The sequence below is a fragment of the Peromyscus leucopus genome, chromosome 11, assembly GCF_004664715.2.
Source record: "Peromyscus leucopus breed LL Stock chromosome 11, UCI_PerLeu_2.1, whole genome shotgun sequence".
NCBI classification, from domain to species: domain Eukaryota; kingdom Metazoa; phylum Chordata; class Mammalia; order Rodentia; family Cricetidae; genus Peromyscus; species Peromyscus leucopus.
This window is the reverse complement of record NC_051072.1, coordinates 66,608,565-66,625,601: the sequence shown is the minus strand read 5'-3', so window position 1 is coordinate 66,625,601 and position 17,037 is coordinate 66,608,565.

The following is a 17,037-nucleotide window of genomic DNA, read 5'->3' as shown; positions in this document are numbered from 1 at the left end:
TAATTGAACCCAGGACATACACAATACATACCATGTAATCGCCAGTCCCCCCAGATCGTTTGCTTGTTTTTATCACTGACATAAGGTCTCATTAAACTGCTCAAGCTGGATTCATGTTCCCTATGTAGTTCATACTGGCTTTGTACCCGTCATCCTCCTGCCTCAGCTTCTCAAGTAGTTGTGATTAGAGGCCTATGCCACCTGGCCTAGCTTTGGTTTCCACAAATCGGCAGTGCCGTTGGAAAGCTAGCTTCCGTGCACAGAAACACAAATCTAACTGGGAAAGGTTCTCAGTGTCCTGTCAGATCCACAGGACCGCTGCACAGTGGGACTCTTAGGGGTGACACACACCCATATCACAGTACATGAAGAATGAGCGTTAAACTCCCCGGTGAACTGTATTTGGAATACACAAAATACTTTCCCCTCTCAAGGTAGCCCTGTGAGCTTGGCAGTGAGTAATAACTAAGCTGTAGTTGTGAGTGCTTAAAGACTGACAGAATTTGACAGGCAGAGCGAGAAGACTTCTGATTGGTGCTCAGGCATCTTCCTCCTGCTTGTGAGGTTCCTGTGGAAGCCAACGACGAGCTCACACTCAACCCAGACCTTCGAGTGGCGCATTGAGACTGTGTGTGACATGCCACCAAAGCACGATCCTATCAGTCAGATCAATCACCCACAGCTCTCTATTCTCAACTTTCTTGTGAATATATTTCTTGACATTTTTTTTATGGCTGTATATTTTGTTTTCCTTCACTTGTATCAGAAGTGTGTCTCCGATTTTTGTATGTTTGAAGGGACCCAGTGCTGAAAACATGGATTGGATTAGAGGCTAAAACCCCAATTCAAATAAAAAATCTGCAGCAATCAGAGATTCATCTAAAAAAAAAAAAATCAGAATTGAGACTTGGTACTATAGTTTGGACCTTGAATATCCCCCAAAGACCGTGTGTTGAAGGTGATGTCCCTAGGATAGAACTTTTAGGAAATGGGCCCTAGTAGGTGATTTGGGGCCCTTAACACAGTTCTCATTGTGCTTCCCTGTGGCCATTTTGCTCTAGCCTTGCTTCCCCAACCTGCTTTTTGTCATTATCATCAGGTATCTAGGAGTGATATATTCATCCACCCTTGTACTGCAACCACTAAACTGTGAGCCAAAGCAAACCTTTAGTCTCTGGAAGAGACCTGCCTCAGGTACTTTGTTATAGAGAGAAGGTTGACAGTGGTTAAAAGTGGATCTTTCCTATAACCAAAAACATGTCATTATCCTATAGCTTGATGTTTGAGTTTTAATAACATTAACAGTGATCTGAAATTTACCAGTTGGATATACTACTGAAGTCCTAGTGGAAAAGCATGGATTCTTTTTAGCTTAAATGATTTTCTTTTTCCAAAATTGAATAATTTTCCAAGTAAGAGAGTTTATACACAACATCTGCCCAGCTCATGTTATTAGTTATTTGTGTGAAATTTTGTCCTATTACTCACAGAGGATTTTTTTTTTAACCTTTGGAAAAGAATAATCAACAATTTCCTGTAAGTAAAAAAGCCAGGGGAAATTTTTTTCTCTGGTCTAAATGATTTCTTAACTTTTAATTATGACACCTACTATTCTCATCCAACCAGAACAACCTGACCCAGTATAAAGCTTTAAATTAATTTTTATTTTAAAATGTTTCAATGACAGCATTCGTGTAATTTAGACTGAAGGGACTATCTATTCCTATAAAGAAAGATACAGAGGATTCTGGAAGTGTGGCTCAGTGGTGGAGCAGCTCACTAGCATGTGCAAGATGGGTTCCGTCCCAACTCTGCCCAAAGGATAAACAGAGCGCAATGGTGAGCGCCAGTGACTGCAGAGATGTGGGAAAGGAAAATGATGGTTGGCCCAGCCTAGGTAATGCGAAAATTCCCCCAAACCCCAGAGGTGGTATGGGGTGGAGTGAGAGCCTGTGGGTAAGTGGGGGGGGGGGGGGGGGTGGCACGGGGGGGGGGGGGGGGGGGGGGGGGGGGGGGGGTAAGTGTGTGCTGCGCCACACAGAGCCTGTGGGTAAGTGTGTGCTGCGCCACACGGGAGCCTGTGGGTAAGTGTGTGCTGCGCCACACGGGAGCCTGTGGGTAAGTGTGTGCTGCGCCAGCACACGAGCCTGTGGGTAAGTGTGTGCTGCGCCACACAGGAGCCTGTGGGTAAGTGTGTGCTGCGCCACACGGGAGCCTGTGGGTAAGTGTGTGCTGCGCCACACGGGAGCCTGTGGGTAAGTGTGTGCTGCGCCACACGGGGGTGGGTGTGTGCTGCGCACGGGAGCCTGTGGGTAAGTGTGTGCTGCGCCACACGGGAGCCTGTGGGTAAGTGTGTGCTGCGCCACACGGGAGCCTGTGGGTAAGTGTGTGCTGCGCCACACGGGAGCCTGTGGGTAAGTGTGTAGCTGCGCCACACGGGAGCCTGTGGGTAAGTGTGTGCTGCGCCAGCAGCGGGAGTGTGTGGCCGGTGTAAGTGTGTGCTGCGCCACACGGGAGCCTGTGGGTAAGTGTGTGCTGCGTCACAGGAGCCGGGGTAAGCGGCTGGTGTAGGGAGCGTGACGGTGGGGGGCAGTGGAGGAGGCACAGGAGGGTCACTGAGACTGGCCAGCCAGCAAGCCTGGTGGGGCAGGAGTGAAGAAAGAAAACTAGATTCAGTGAGAGACCTTGTGGTAGAGGAATAAAGCAAGGTCATAGATCAGAACACTTGCTGTCCTCTTCTGGCTTCTGTACACACGTGCACAAGTGTGTGCCCACACACACACAGGCATCCTCTTCTGGCTTCTGTACACACGTGCACAAGTGTGTGCCCACACACACACACAGGCATCCTCTTCTGGCTTCTGTACACACGTGCACAAGTGTGTGCCCACACACACACAGGCATCCTCTTCTGGCTTCCGCACACACATGCACAAGTGTGTGCCCTCCCACACACAGGCATCCTCTTCTGGCTTCTGTACACATGTACACAAGTGTGTGCCCTCCCACACACAGGCATCCTCTCCTGGCTTCTGCACACACACACACACACACACACACACACAAGAGTGTGCCCCCCCACACACAGGCATCCTCTTTTGGCTTCTGTACACATGTACACAAGTGTGTGCACACTCACACACAGGCATCCTCTTCTGGCTTCTGCACACAGGCACAGGTGTGTGCATACTCATGCACACACAGGCACCAAACATACACAGACTTTTTAAAATATGGGGATGGGAACACAGCTCAATAGTACAGTGTTTGCCTAGCATGTTCAAGTCATCAACATGGAATCAGGGGCATCGGGTAGGGAGGGTGGGGTAAACATCTGGGACAAGCGTGTTGATAAACCTAAAGCTAAGGGTAGAGCTCCATGGTAGAGTGTTTGCCTTTCACAAATGAAGAACTGGGTTTATCCCCCAATATGGCAAGAAGAAGAAGGAGAGGAGGAGGAAGAAGGAGGGGGAGGAGGAGGAGGAGACAGAGAAGGAGGATGTGAAATAAGTTTGTAAGCCTACAGCGTGCTCCCTGATTATGGTGTGTCCTGTTCTAATTAAGTCAAGTAGGAACCATTTGCCTTTCTGCGTACGGCCGCTGGCTGCATGTAAGCAGTTGTGGAAACCCAGCATCCCCATTGTCCTTTAGGGCCGCTGAGTTCCAGAGGGAGCAGCGTCACGCCCACGCGGTGACTCGTGTCTCTTGTAGGTCCAGAGCTATCCAGCATTGTCACAGGACTTCTCTGATTTTGCATTCTTTATTTAAGTTTTGACAATATAACACACACAGGAAAATGTGTTATAATTTTACTCATCTTTAACCCTCCTTCTGTCTGCTCTGTACCCCTCTTCACAACTACTTTCCCTCCTACTTGGTTTCTCGCCCTCCTTTGGGCCCACTGGGTCTGATTGGGGTCTCCCGCATGATGAACGCAGGCTAGTTCTTGGAGCAGGGCAAGTTCCCAGTGTCTACAGCACTGAAGAGAACCACATCTCTCTCTCCCCCAGCAACAGTTCACTGCCTGTAGCTCCTCAGGAAGGGTAGGGGCCTGGTGGGTACCTTCTCTGTCCATGAGGGATTATTGAAAGGCCTAGATTTGTGTGGCCCTTGTGCAGGTATCCATATGGTGCAATGCAGGTATCCATGTAGCCCTGTGCAGGTATCCATATGGCGCTATGCAGGTATCCATATGGCCCTTGTGCAGGTATCCATATGGCGCTATGCAGGTATCCATATGGCCCTGTGCAGGTATCCATATGGCCCTGTGCAGGTATCCAGAGCTGCTGTTTGTTCATGGTTAACTTGTCTCTTACGCCCTCCCCTCAGGTCTGAGTGTTGTAAGATGCTTATAGTACTCTTACTTCACGAATCTTAACGCACCACACTGAGGCTCTTGCCAGTGTGTAGGAGTACAGAGTGTTTATACTTTCACCTCGGGGAATCGGCAATGATTTTAAATCTGCCACTCCAAGAAACTATTGCATTCATTTTATGAAAAAAAATAGTTTTCTAGGATAAACTTTCTCTAGAAGTTTCTTTACTGTAGCAATTGTTTCTAACACCTGATGAGTGAATAGTTATGTTTGCTTATTTTTTGAGGCAGTGGGTGGGTTTGGTTTTTGTGTGTTTTTGAGACAGGGTCTCACCACGTAGCGCTCCAACTCACAGAGATCTGCTTGTCTCTGTCCCCCAAGTGCTGAGATTAGAAGTCTGCACCATCACACCTGGCCGGGGAGCAGCTGCAGAAGGCAGACAGTCACCATTTTGTTGGCTTATTTCCTGCTCGGTTTTCTTTTCTTACAAAGACCAGAGAGATGGACACCCAAGGATGTTAACATTTGTATTAGTCACTTTTGTGTTGCTGTGACCACAGCACCTGACAGGAAGAGCTTACATGGGGAAAGATTTATTTTGATTCACACTTTCAGAAAAGTCTAGCCCTTCGTGGTGGGAAAATATAGCAGAGTTCATGACGATGGAAGTACACGGAAAGACTCCTCACAGCACAGCAGAGGAGGGAGTAGAAACAAGGATGGATCAAGTCTTCAAATGACTGTCTCCATAGTGACCTGCATTCATCCCACAGGCTCCATCTCCTGAAGGTCCCACCGACATCAAAAACAGCATACAAGATTGGGGACAAAACACGATCCTTTGGGAGACATTTTGAAGTTTCCCAACTTTGGAAGCTGCGATCGTTTATCTTAGTTGTCAATAAGTGCAGGGAAGAGGGACCCTCAGTTGAGAAACTGCCTCCATCAGATTAGCCTGCGGGCATGCCTGCAGGGCATTTTCTTGATTTCTAATTCTCACAGGAAGGTCTAGCACACTGGGCAATGCTGAGCTGAACATGGGTCAGTGAGCAATGTCCCTCCATGGTCTCTGCTTCATTCACTTCCTGCACCGAGCTTCTGCCTAGGTTTCCCCGTATGCTGGCTAGGGTCCCCCCTCCCCCAACTTGACCCAAGCTAGAGTCATCTGAAAGGAGAGAACTTCAATTGAGAGGGCGTCACAGCAAGATCAAGCTGTAGGCAAGCACGTGGGGCATTTCCTTGATACTGATCGACGTGGGAGGGCCAGCCCCTTCTGTGTCATGCCACCCCTAGGCTGGTGGTCCTAGGTGATACAAAAAGTAGGCTGAACAAGCTATGAGGAGCAGCCATCAAGCAGCGTTCCTCCACGGCTTCTGCTTCCATTCCCGACTCCATATCCCTGCCCTGGATTCCCTCAGCGATGGACTGTTATCTCAAAGTATAAGATGAAACAAACCATTTCCTCCCTGGTTGTTCTTGGTCACACTGTTTTTATCACAGCAACAGAGAAGCAAGCTAGGACAGAAATATTTGATCTCCACCTGGCACTTAGGACAGCATGCTAAGAGTGAGCAGGGAATGATACAATAGGATCGTGAGAACAGTGGTGTGTGTGTGTGTGGGTGGGGGTGCTAAAAAGATGTGCCAGAGAGACAAGGCAGAGATCGCAGGATGGCTGGAATGCTAACAGGAGCATAAGTGCATCCAAACATGCTCTGGATTCAGGTGCTCACCTTAGGTAGTGTAATTGTAAAGAAAAAAGTGGGAGAGGTCTCTTATGATAGAGATAACTGGGGTTCATCTACAGGACCTGTAACTCATTACATATCCTAGTTCCTCTAGCATATGGATGGTGCCTTGTGACTGAGTAGTTTGTCAGTGGACCATTCTGTCCAAATGTGCTGCACAAAAGCTTCCAATCATTCATTCTTCCTCAGTCCTCTTGCAATTCATGAAGGCTACTGAGAGCCTCAAGGATGCTGCTGCCACAGAATGGGAGGAGACAGTGCTCTAAGAGGAAGGGAGAGCAAGAAAGTGTGTGGGACCGTGGGAGCTGCTGAGAGCTGCGTTTCCGTCATTAGTGTCTAGAACTAGTTGTCCCAAACAGTGTCGTATCCTTCGTGGCATGCTGCTGCCTTTGACATTATTATAGCAAGAAAATAGAGGAATGCAGAAAAGGCAACTGTTACCCAACAGGAGAGCAGTGGTGGGCAGACAAGAGAAAACAGATGGCCCTGGGTATGAGGACCTTGTGAATTGGGAAACATTCTGTAGATGTGCTGAGCTAATTTTAGCACTGAGCAAGATGACTCTAAATGTGCCTTGATTGGCATAAAAGTAGGTTGACTTATTTTTGACAACTGTAATTAAAGCATGCCATTATCTATTTTACACACATAAATGAGGTACATTAATTTATTAGGAATGATAAAAAGAAAAGACAGCCACTAAGTTCTAATATAAATTGCCAAATATACATCTATCTAGAGACTTTTCGAACACTAAAGTACACTACACATAACCATGGGGGGAACTAGGAGAGGCCTGGAGCCTTGGGCTTGCTGAGTGCAGGAACGCTGAAGTGATAGGCACTGTGTGTGGAGAACGCTTGGACTGTGTGTAAACAGGGTCATGCTGGCCTGCAGCTCGGAGGAAGAGCAGCAGGAAACCGGCTTGGCCTTTTAGTACTTAAACATAGAAATGCAGGTGTCGCTCTCTATGAAACAAGAGAAAAAATGTAGTGATAGGTTTGAACAGTTCTCTGAAATTACAGTATCATTGAAGGGAAAATTTTAAAGCTACAAGATGTTGGTGTATTCAAAAGCATGGTGTGCCTGTGACAGGTAAAGGGAACCTGTTGTGGAAGAGTGAACATTTAGGGCGTTGCTCAGACTCGGGGACTTATTGCACATTTCAGAGAGAAAAACTATGGCACATTTCAAAGCTACCAACATCTGGACACGCACCAGTTAGGGGTAAAGCACCCCTTTGCTTCTCATGGTTAATGGCAAGGTGTTCCCTGTAGCATGCAGGTTCCCCTTTCTCTCTCCTTTTCTACAGCATCACAGATGTCTGTGAGAAGCTGTTTGAAGTTCATAGATAGAGGGTCCATAGACTACAACACCTCAGCTGGTTGAAGTTCGTGGGTCGAGGGTCCGTACGGCTGCAACACCCTCAGCTTGCTGTGGGATGTCTTTCTGTACACTGTGAATATATGCTGTTCCCATTGGTTAGTAAATAAAGCTGTTTTGGACTATGGCAAGAAAGCTTACAGTCAGGTGGGAAATCCAAGTAGAGATACAGAGAGAAGAAGGGCAGAGTGAACGAGATGCCTAGCCACCACCACCCAAGGAGAAGCAAGATGTCAGCAGACCCATAATGCCATGGCTACATGGCAAAACAGAGATTAATAAAAATGGGTTAATTTAAGATGAAAGAGCTAGCTAGCAAGAAGCCTGACATAGGCCATACAGTTTGTAAATATTATTAAGCCTCTAAATGATCCTTTTATAAGCAGATGCATGACCACAGGGCTGGGCGGGACCAAAGAAACCTTCCGGCAACGTCAGCTGGTTGAAGTTCACGGGTAGAGGACCCACAGGCTGCAGCACTTTCAGCATGGGTGGTCCTGAGACTCACAGTATACAAATCCTGCTCACCTTATTGGCATGGACAGATTCCACTAGTAAGTCCCTGGTGCTGAGAGCTGGAGCCCACAGTTCTCAGGCTGGAGATCTCACCAGCAATAACTGTATAGCTAGAAGCTGACTGAGCTAAAGAGAAGATGCTGTTTATACTGTGTGGAAGCATTTATATTCACGTTAATTTCATTATATTTGTATTTGGTAGCTGCAAACCTTGGGTTGTATTATAGGTAGTTTCTTATTTTAATTGGGAATTTTAAAAAATTAGAAATTTTTATTATATGTATGTGTTTTGTGTGGGTATGTGCATGTGAGTGCAGGTATCTGTGGAGGCCAGAGGCACTGGATCTCCTGGAGCTGGAGTTCTAGACTATTATGAGCTACCCAATGTGGATGAACTTGGAATTGAACTTGGGTCCTTTGCAAGATCAATATGTGTTCTTATGTGCTCTTAACAGCTGAGCAATCCTAATTGGCACTAGTTTTAAGAACTTCTAAAAACATTCTCTTTGAAATGTCTTCATAAGAATTGTTTTCCTAAATTAATTTCATTTTATAAAGAGGCTTACCACAGAAGAATGTATATGTGTGGGATCTGTTTATCTTCCCATGATAGCTTCTGTTTCTGTGTCTCCTGCTCTGTAAATGAAGCTTTGGAGTTAGAAGGGAGCACTTTGCACTCTATCTAATCAGCATCATGGAACGATATTTAACCTTACACTCCATGTTCTTTGCATGGGACCCAGCCCACAGTAGAAGTGATGCTTTTGAAGTTTGCCTGGTTTAGCAATGAATTTAATAATTAGACACTGATTCTTTTATGTCCTTGATGAATCAGTTATTGCTTGAGGTAAAGAACTGGTTTTTCTGCTTTTCCTGTAATAAAAACGACAAATAATAAGAATCTTTAATGTGCTGGGTGGTGGTGGTGCATGCCTTTAATCCCAGCACTCATCACTGAGTTTGAGGCCAGCCTGGTCCAGAACTGCCAGGGCTATACAGAGAAACCCTGTCTCAAAAAAACCCAAGCCCAAACAGCAACAATAAAAACAAAACCAAACCAACAACAAAACAAACAAACAAACAAGAGGGAATCTTTAATTGGTTTCCTATTTCATTGGAAACTTTGGCACTCTCCACATCTCTGTGTTAGGAATGTCACATAAGTCACTACTAAGTATGTGATGACATGATGAGCTGAATTTTCACTTTGAAAGCAGGCAGCAGAGAGCAATCCCTTGCCTCTGTTTCATGTTACAAGGTTTAGATCTAAGAGGGGAAGTAACTATTGCTCATTCCAGGAATTATGCAAACCTTGGGCTCTACATGCTTTCCTGTGGCACCAAGAGCCAAGTTGACAAAGTCCGTGGAATATATTCTATTGCAATTGGCATTTGTCTTCTTTGAAGGTATGACATTCAGCAAGCATGCTTGGGAGGAACGTGGACACTAAGCAAAACACTCTAATGAAAAAGGGCTTGATGTCTTCTGAGGTTTCTGAATTGGGGTTGAGATTTGATTGACTACCATCAAAATCATGTGACAGTTGTTCTCTGAGCAGATAAAAACCAATGAAACAGTGTAATTTCTGCAAAATGAAGGGATCTTAACATTCTAAATGGATGGCCTTGTAATTTAGAGACAGTTTTTAAACAAAGTACAAAACTCACAAAACTTTGGATAGAACCACATGATCACAGTGTGGTGCCCAGAAAGCAAGAAAAATATGCAGCATATAGTGTGCATTTTGTCAGCAGAAAACTTGAACTTGCACCTATATATTCATGGCGTGCTAAGTTTAGTGGGATTTGGAAAACTGTGGGTGCTGGCAAAGGGAGCTTCTCAGAGTAACTCCTCCGTGATGTGTTAGGCTCCTGATAAAAGCTTCCAGTGAACTAGGTAGATCTGATTCGACAGTTGTACCACAAATACTTCAATCCCTCAGTAACTCTACCCTGTTCTAATTTTGTCGCCTATTTTATTTTTTTTATCCTTGCTCCTTGTCTCCTTGACCTAAATATTTATAGTACTGAAGAAGTCCCTTGTTTATTTTTGTGTTTGAGGCTTGTTCAAATCCTTTTCTGTTCCCCTCTACCCCCCTCTTCCCCACCTCTTGCTCCCTGCTCTTCCTCTCCTTTCTTCCTTAACACAGGCTCATCTTGTAGTACAGGCTGGCCTTGAACCTGAAGTAGTATTCCAGACCCAGTCTTCTGGTACCAGTATCTCAAGTGGGAACCACAAAGCCTGATTCTCAGCTCTCACTTTTTAGTCCTTGCATATGCCTATAACACTTCAGAATAAAATGTCCACTGGTTAGACTTAGCCTTTTGTGGATATTGGATGCACAAAGGTCTATTTTATGAGCTACATTTTTCTGTAGTTGTGGAGTTCATGAGTGGTCATATTTATTTGTATAAGTGCCTTTGATTTATATCCAGGGAAGTAATTTCCTTTATAGGACTTCCTAGTTATCAGCAGGCATTGCCTACTGGTCTGAATTTCAAAGGAAGCTGAATGCTTGTTTGGCTGTTAATGCCTAACAACTTTTTTTTTTTTTTTTTAAGATAGTATTTCATGCAGCCCAGGCTGGCCTCCAACTCACTATGGAGACAAGAATGACCTTGAATTTCTGATTCTTCTGCCTCCACCTCTGAGTGCTGAGATTCCAGGTATATGCCATCATGCTGGGACTCAAACCCAGGGCTTTCTGCATGCTAAGCAAGTACTCTGCCGACTGAGCCTCAGTCCTAGTCCACGGCTTGCTGTTCTTGAGAAAGGAAAGAGAGGGAGGCAGAAAAGGAACAAGAGAAGGAGTGGGAAGAGAGGGGGAAGGGGGAAGAGGTGGGGAGAGAGATTGTGAGCATGAACGAATATCTGGATTCTGCTGAGTGAAACAGAAGGTTCGTCCCCTCCTTCCTACGACCTCTCTACACCAAATGCATTCACCTAAGTCCGGAAAAACAAGCTCCTCTCTGCCTTTGCCATAAGTGCACTCTGACTGAGAAGCCTACAGGGAGCCTTTCTGCCTCATCTTTGTTTACACACATTTACACAGCTGTTGGAAATCCCAGAAGACCAAACATGCTGACTATTCTCCACTCTCTTAAAGCAGGAACAGACCTGGGTATCAAATGGTATTCTAAAATTCTGATATTTAATGTGTAATCTATAATCTGTATTTCACTATTCAATAGTCAAAACCTGGGAGGGGGTAGTGTGAGGAAATTTATCAAGTATTTCCAGGTCAAAGGTAGAACAGATGTGCACTAAAACTACCAGAAGAATGTATAGTACTTTGCTTCCTTTCAAAAAATTAGTTTTATTTTTATCTACTTAAAATTTGCACACATGTGAGTGCATGTGTGTGTGTGTGTGTGTGTGTGTGTGTGTGTGTGTGTGATATGTATGTGTGCACATGTGTGTCCTGATGTCTGCACTACTGGAGACCAGAGTTCAGTGTTTGACACTGTCTTAGTTAGGGTTTTTATTGCTGCGTCCAAACACCATGACCAAAAAGCAAGTTGGGGAGGAAAGAGTTTATTTGGTTTATATTTCAGCATTGCTGTTCATCACTGCAGGAAGTCAGGACAGGAACTCAAACAGGGCAGGGACCTGGAGGCAAGAGCTGATGCAGAGGTCATGGAGAAGAGCCGCTTACTGGCTTGCTCTTCATGGCTTGCTCAGCCTGCTTTTTTATAGAACCCAGGACCAGCAGTCCAGGGATGGCACCACCCACCATGGGCTGGGCCCTTCCCCATTGATCACTAAATGAGAAAATGCCTTACAGCTTGGTTTCATGGAGGCAGTTCCTCAACTGGGGCTCCTCCCTCTCTGATGACTAGCTTGTGCGAAGCTGACATACAACACCAGCCAGCACGCATGTCTTTCTCTATCTCTCACCACCATATTTTTGGAAACAGGGTCTCTCAGCAAACATGGATCTTGCTGATTGTCTAGACCAGCTTGCCAGCAAGCGTCCATCCCTACCTGCTGCATATCCCTCTCTCTCTCTCTCTCTCTCTCTCTCTCTCTCTCTCTCTCTCTCTCTCCCCTCACCCCACCACACACACACACACACACACACACACACACACACACACACACACACTGCTTGGATTAGAGACTTGTCTGTTTTATGTGAGTGCTTAGAATCCAGACTCGGATCCTCGTGCTGTGCAGCCAGGCCTCACCCGTGGAGCCACCTCCTCCGCCCCTGGCTTTGGTGTTTTGCTGGTGACCTCTGATCAGCGCATGCAACTGTTCCTTTACTCTGACTGATGTTCCCAAGAGTCTGCTATGCCTGTGTGTGCGTGGGGGTGGCGCCCAGGCAGAAGGCAGGAGTCTTACAAAGTGCATCTGACAGAAGGCTCCACCGGGTGCAGACCCACCAGTGTGACTGGCACTCAGAATGCCTTGATTTTGGTGACCCTCACCATATTTTGTCACCGTCTCTGCATTAAAGAGTTTTATAACACAGAACTTTCGGAGTTGCTACCAGTATTGAACAAGCCCTGGACATTTTGTGACTACACTAGCCCTCCCACCTGTCTAGACAGCAGTGGTGGTGGTTTGAATGAGAATGGCCCCCAAAGACTCACGTATTTGAATGCTTGGTGCCCCCAGTTAGTGGAACTGTTTAGAACTAATGAGGAGGTGTGGCCTTGTTGGAGGAGATGTGCGGGGGGGGGGGGGGGGTGGGGTGGGGGGGGGGGGGGGGGGGGTGGGGTGAGGAGGGGGGACTTTGATGTTTCCAAAGCCTATGCTAGGCCCAGTTTCTCTCTCTCTCTCTCTCTCTCTCTCTCTCTCTCTCTCTCTCTCTCTCTCTCTCTCTCTCTCTCTGCCTGTTACCTGGGGACAGGATGTAAAGCTCTCGGCTGCTGCTCTAGTGTCGTGCCTGCCTGCCTCCCTCCGTGATGATCATGGACTCGTCCTTGAAAACTGCAGGGAAGCCCCCGGTTAAACACTTTCACTAATAAGCCTTGCTCATGGTGTCTGTTCATACAATAGAACAGTGACAAGACAGTAGTCTGCGGTGTGCACTCGAGTAATCACCAGGTCCTCAGACAGGAATCAGTTTGTGGTTTAGATTTGAAGCAAATGGCACAGCAGTAATTATGCTCATTTTCTTGCTATTTCTTTCTCCTAATAAGTAGACAGATGAACTACACCTTAGCATAGTCAAGCTTATATTATAGTCCATATTTATAATGTTAAGAATTACAAGAGGCCTATGCTTTAGACTGAACCTGTCACCCTGAGACTGCCAAGACCAACCCCAAATAGAATGAAGCAGATTATTCTGAAATGGGTCAGTTTTCCCAAAGTACTGGAGATTCACAGCCGTCAAGGCACCGTAAGGACCCATCTTCTGCTTTGGCCTTTCAAGGACAGCAACCTGGGGTAACTCACGTTCAGGGCTTGTGTTTGTGAATTGTGCCATTTCCTTCTTCCTGCTCAAGGCATCTTACAAAGATCAAGTGTCTTGCCATGCCTCACACAGCTCCCTCTGTTCTTAGACAGGAAGGTGCTTCATACAGGATCACTAACAACAGATAGCTTGATCTTTGTGTTTGTTGAAAATCCAAACAAATGTCTGCATTTTCCACACAGTGTGAAGGATGTGTGTAGACTATGATTTGAGGGCTGGAGAGATGCCTTGCTGCTTCTCCAGAGAACCAGAGTTTGATGCCCAGCCCCCATTTTGAGCTCCTTAGTACTGCCGGTAACTCCAGCTCCAAGGGATTCCACATCCCTTCTGGTCCTGCACCCCAGTACCTGCACCCAGGCGGCACTCACACACACACACACACACACACACACACACACACACACACACAAACACACACAGGCGCACACACAGAAACACGCACACTCACATTTACAAAGAAAAAATCTTTAAAACTATAAGATCTTTTCATAAATCTTTCTTAAAATAAGCATGAAAAAGAGAAAATGAGCATAGAATGAAGGGAAGCAAGACTTCAAGTTTTTCTTTTTGTTTTTTACTGTATGAAGAGTCTTTCCAGCGAACTTTGTATGGGATTAAATACACATTTTCATTCCTTAACAGTACTTAACAGCAAAAAGAACAGCGGTGCCAACCTGGAGAGAGGACCAGGGTGATGGAGGTGGCTTAGTTTTTGCTCTTCTTGCAGAGGACCCGAGTTTGGTTTGCAGCATCAAAATGTCGTCCGTAACTCCAGCCCAAGGATCCAGTGCCTGCTCTGGCCGCTGTGAGCACTGCATGCACACGGCACACAAACACAGATCCGGGCGAAATACCCATGCACAGGAAGTTAAATCAACAAACCAACCTTTTTTTTTTTTTTTTTTTTTTTTTTTTTTTTTTTTTTTAAAGCAAGAGGAACAACAGAGGATGAAGAGAGTTTATTTAAATTAACCTTTAGTTCACGTAGCTGACAAGCAATAGTCTGAAGCAGTCAACTGTGATGATTAGAATTTTATTTACTTTTTCTGAATTGAAAATAACTTAAAAAAATTTAGGTGCTTTTCCAAATATTTGTGCTTTGCCAAAAGGAAGGCCTACTTTCCCGTTAGTCTTTATCTTGGTGACTGCTGGATGGTGATATTTTAGATCATTTTGAGGAATCAAATGCGGCTGGACATGGGACTATCTTGATGAGAATTACCAGTTTGCTCCTAACACTGTGCAACAGAGTGTTGTTTGATCATGAACACGAGAATTATTGCCCCCATGGATTGTGTTTGCTGTCCAGATTCACTGATTTAAAATAGCATGCTATCTAGTACGGTGTGTGATGTTTTGGGCACAGGCAGCATGGATCAACCACAGACTACAAACACACACTTCTGGAGCCTCTCACTGAGGGGAATGATGAGTAGGAAGGTTGTAGATTTGTGCGCAGGTGATTTTCCTGCTGGTGACTAACAGGGAATAGAATGGTGAGGAGATAGGAAGGACAAATGACATTTGCTGTCCTTTTGCCCTTGTCTTGGTGTTCTCTCTCCATGTAATTCTTAGGAAACAATTCCAGTTTTAAGCAAATGGAGAGGGAGTCAAGTCCCAGTTAAGGTAGTTGCCTGACTTGTCAAGGTTATTTGAATAAGTGGCAGACCACAGACCTCTGAGTGAGAGAATACTTGCATGCAGTGGTGTGTGTGTGCTAGATAGTGTGTGTGGCAGCTTAAAGGCATCTGGAATTTTCATAAAAGTTCTTTCATAAAAACTGTTGTATGGAATTTTATGGGATACAATTTAGTCCAGTGAGAAAAATCGAGTGTGAATAAGGTTGGTATACAACTAAGTTTATCAGTAAAATATCACTCATCTGAACTGTACTTTAGTCCATTCATCAGTGAAAAACTTTAAGAAATTCCAGGCCTGGCAGCAGCCTAATCTCGGCCAGTCAAGCCCTTCCTTCAGCTCAACTCTGGGCAATGAGGTTCTTCACCTGTGTTGTTGTGTTGTACTGTTTTCTGCTGGGGAGGCTTGGCAAGATGGAATCAATGCCCACAACCATTAAAATAGAAGATGTGGAGGGCCACTGAACGTTCTTTCTTCCAGGTCAGGCTGTCTAGGGGATACCTCCTCTGGCAGCCAGGCACTCTAGGAAGGGAGGTCAACAACACTTCCTTATCTGACTGAAACCTACCTCCACACAGAAGTACCTAGACTCCTTAGGGCTAAACCCAAAGACTCTCAAGTGCAACACATGGTGAAATGCTTGGGGAGTGACATTCCTGAAGTTTATCTCCAGTGTGTTTGAGCAACTGTGGTCAGAACTGGGAGACAGGAGAAATGCTCTAACGTCCAGAATTACCTGGCTAACACACGCAAAGGGAGGGTGTCTGTGCTCTTTAAGGGGGGGGGGTTCACCGCTCACTGTCTCTTACTGTGTAAGGACTCCACCTGTGTCGTCACGGGAGCTGCCACATTTCATACCTTTCTTCACTTGCATCCACATTAGGAAAAGACTTTCCTGTTTTAATATTCCAAAGTGCAAAATTTCAAAAGATGTGGGTGCTGGTAGTTAAATCTCAAACCCCAGTGTTGTGGAATGTTTGTACAGTGTGTGAAGGTGTGTTGCTGTGATTGGTGTGATAAAGAGCTGAATGGCCAATCGCTAGGCAGGAGCAGATAGGCAACATTTCTGGGGAGAAAGAGGAACAGGAGGAGGAATCTAGGTGCCTGATTTTGCCAGCAGACTCAGAGCAAGTCTGATGTGCCATACTAAGAAGAGGTAACAGAGACACATGGGATAATGTAGATTAAAAAATATGGACTAATTAAGTTAAAACAGCTAGTTGGGAAAAAAGCCTGAGCTAAGGCCAAGCTTTAATAACTAATAATAAGTCTCTGGGTCATTATTTGCAGGCTAGTGGTTCAAAGAGAGTCTGACAAGAGAGCTTGCTGCACCCAGCAGCAGAGGCAATGCTACAGAGACGCTACCCCTCTTTCAGCAGAGGAAAGACAGTGTGAGAGAGCTGGGGAACACATCTGGTTTAAAGTGCTGCGAATGTTTTGGAAAAAAGAAGTGATGGTTGTGTAACATTAAAATGACGTTGTGAATGTCATCAATGCTACTGAGTTCTCCACTTCGGACAGGTCATGAGGTGAATTCAGTACTATGATGGACTAGCACATTTTATTAAAACCATAATAAAGTATACCAAGTGTCATTAAATTACATGTTTCCAATGAATGAGCTTTTGCAGAATGTGAATTTTATCTCAATAAAACTGTTAAGGAAATGGGGATAAATGTGAAAGAGGAAGGCCGTAGGGGACAGGTGAGAGAGAGTCTCTGTCTCTCAGCATTCACTCTTACCTGTACTTTGATTTGCCTCTTCCAACAGGTGCTCGGCCCATGGGTCTCAGCTCAGACTGTGCTGGGACGAACCACATTGTGAATGGCTGTTGTCATATGAGACTTCTGTGTCCTGACGCCTGGTGTCTGGAAGCTTTGTTTCTGTACCTCTAGTATATTAAAGACTCATGCTCAACTGTGGGCAACCATCTACGAGTCAGGAGTATCACAAGGAGCTATCCTCTCTCTCTCTCTTCCTCCCTCTCTCCTCCCCTGCTCCCTCTCCCTC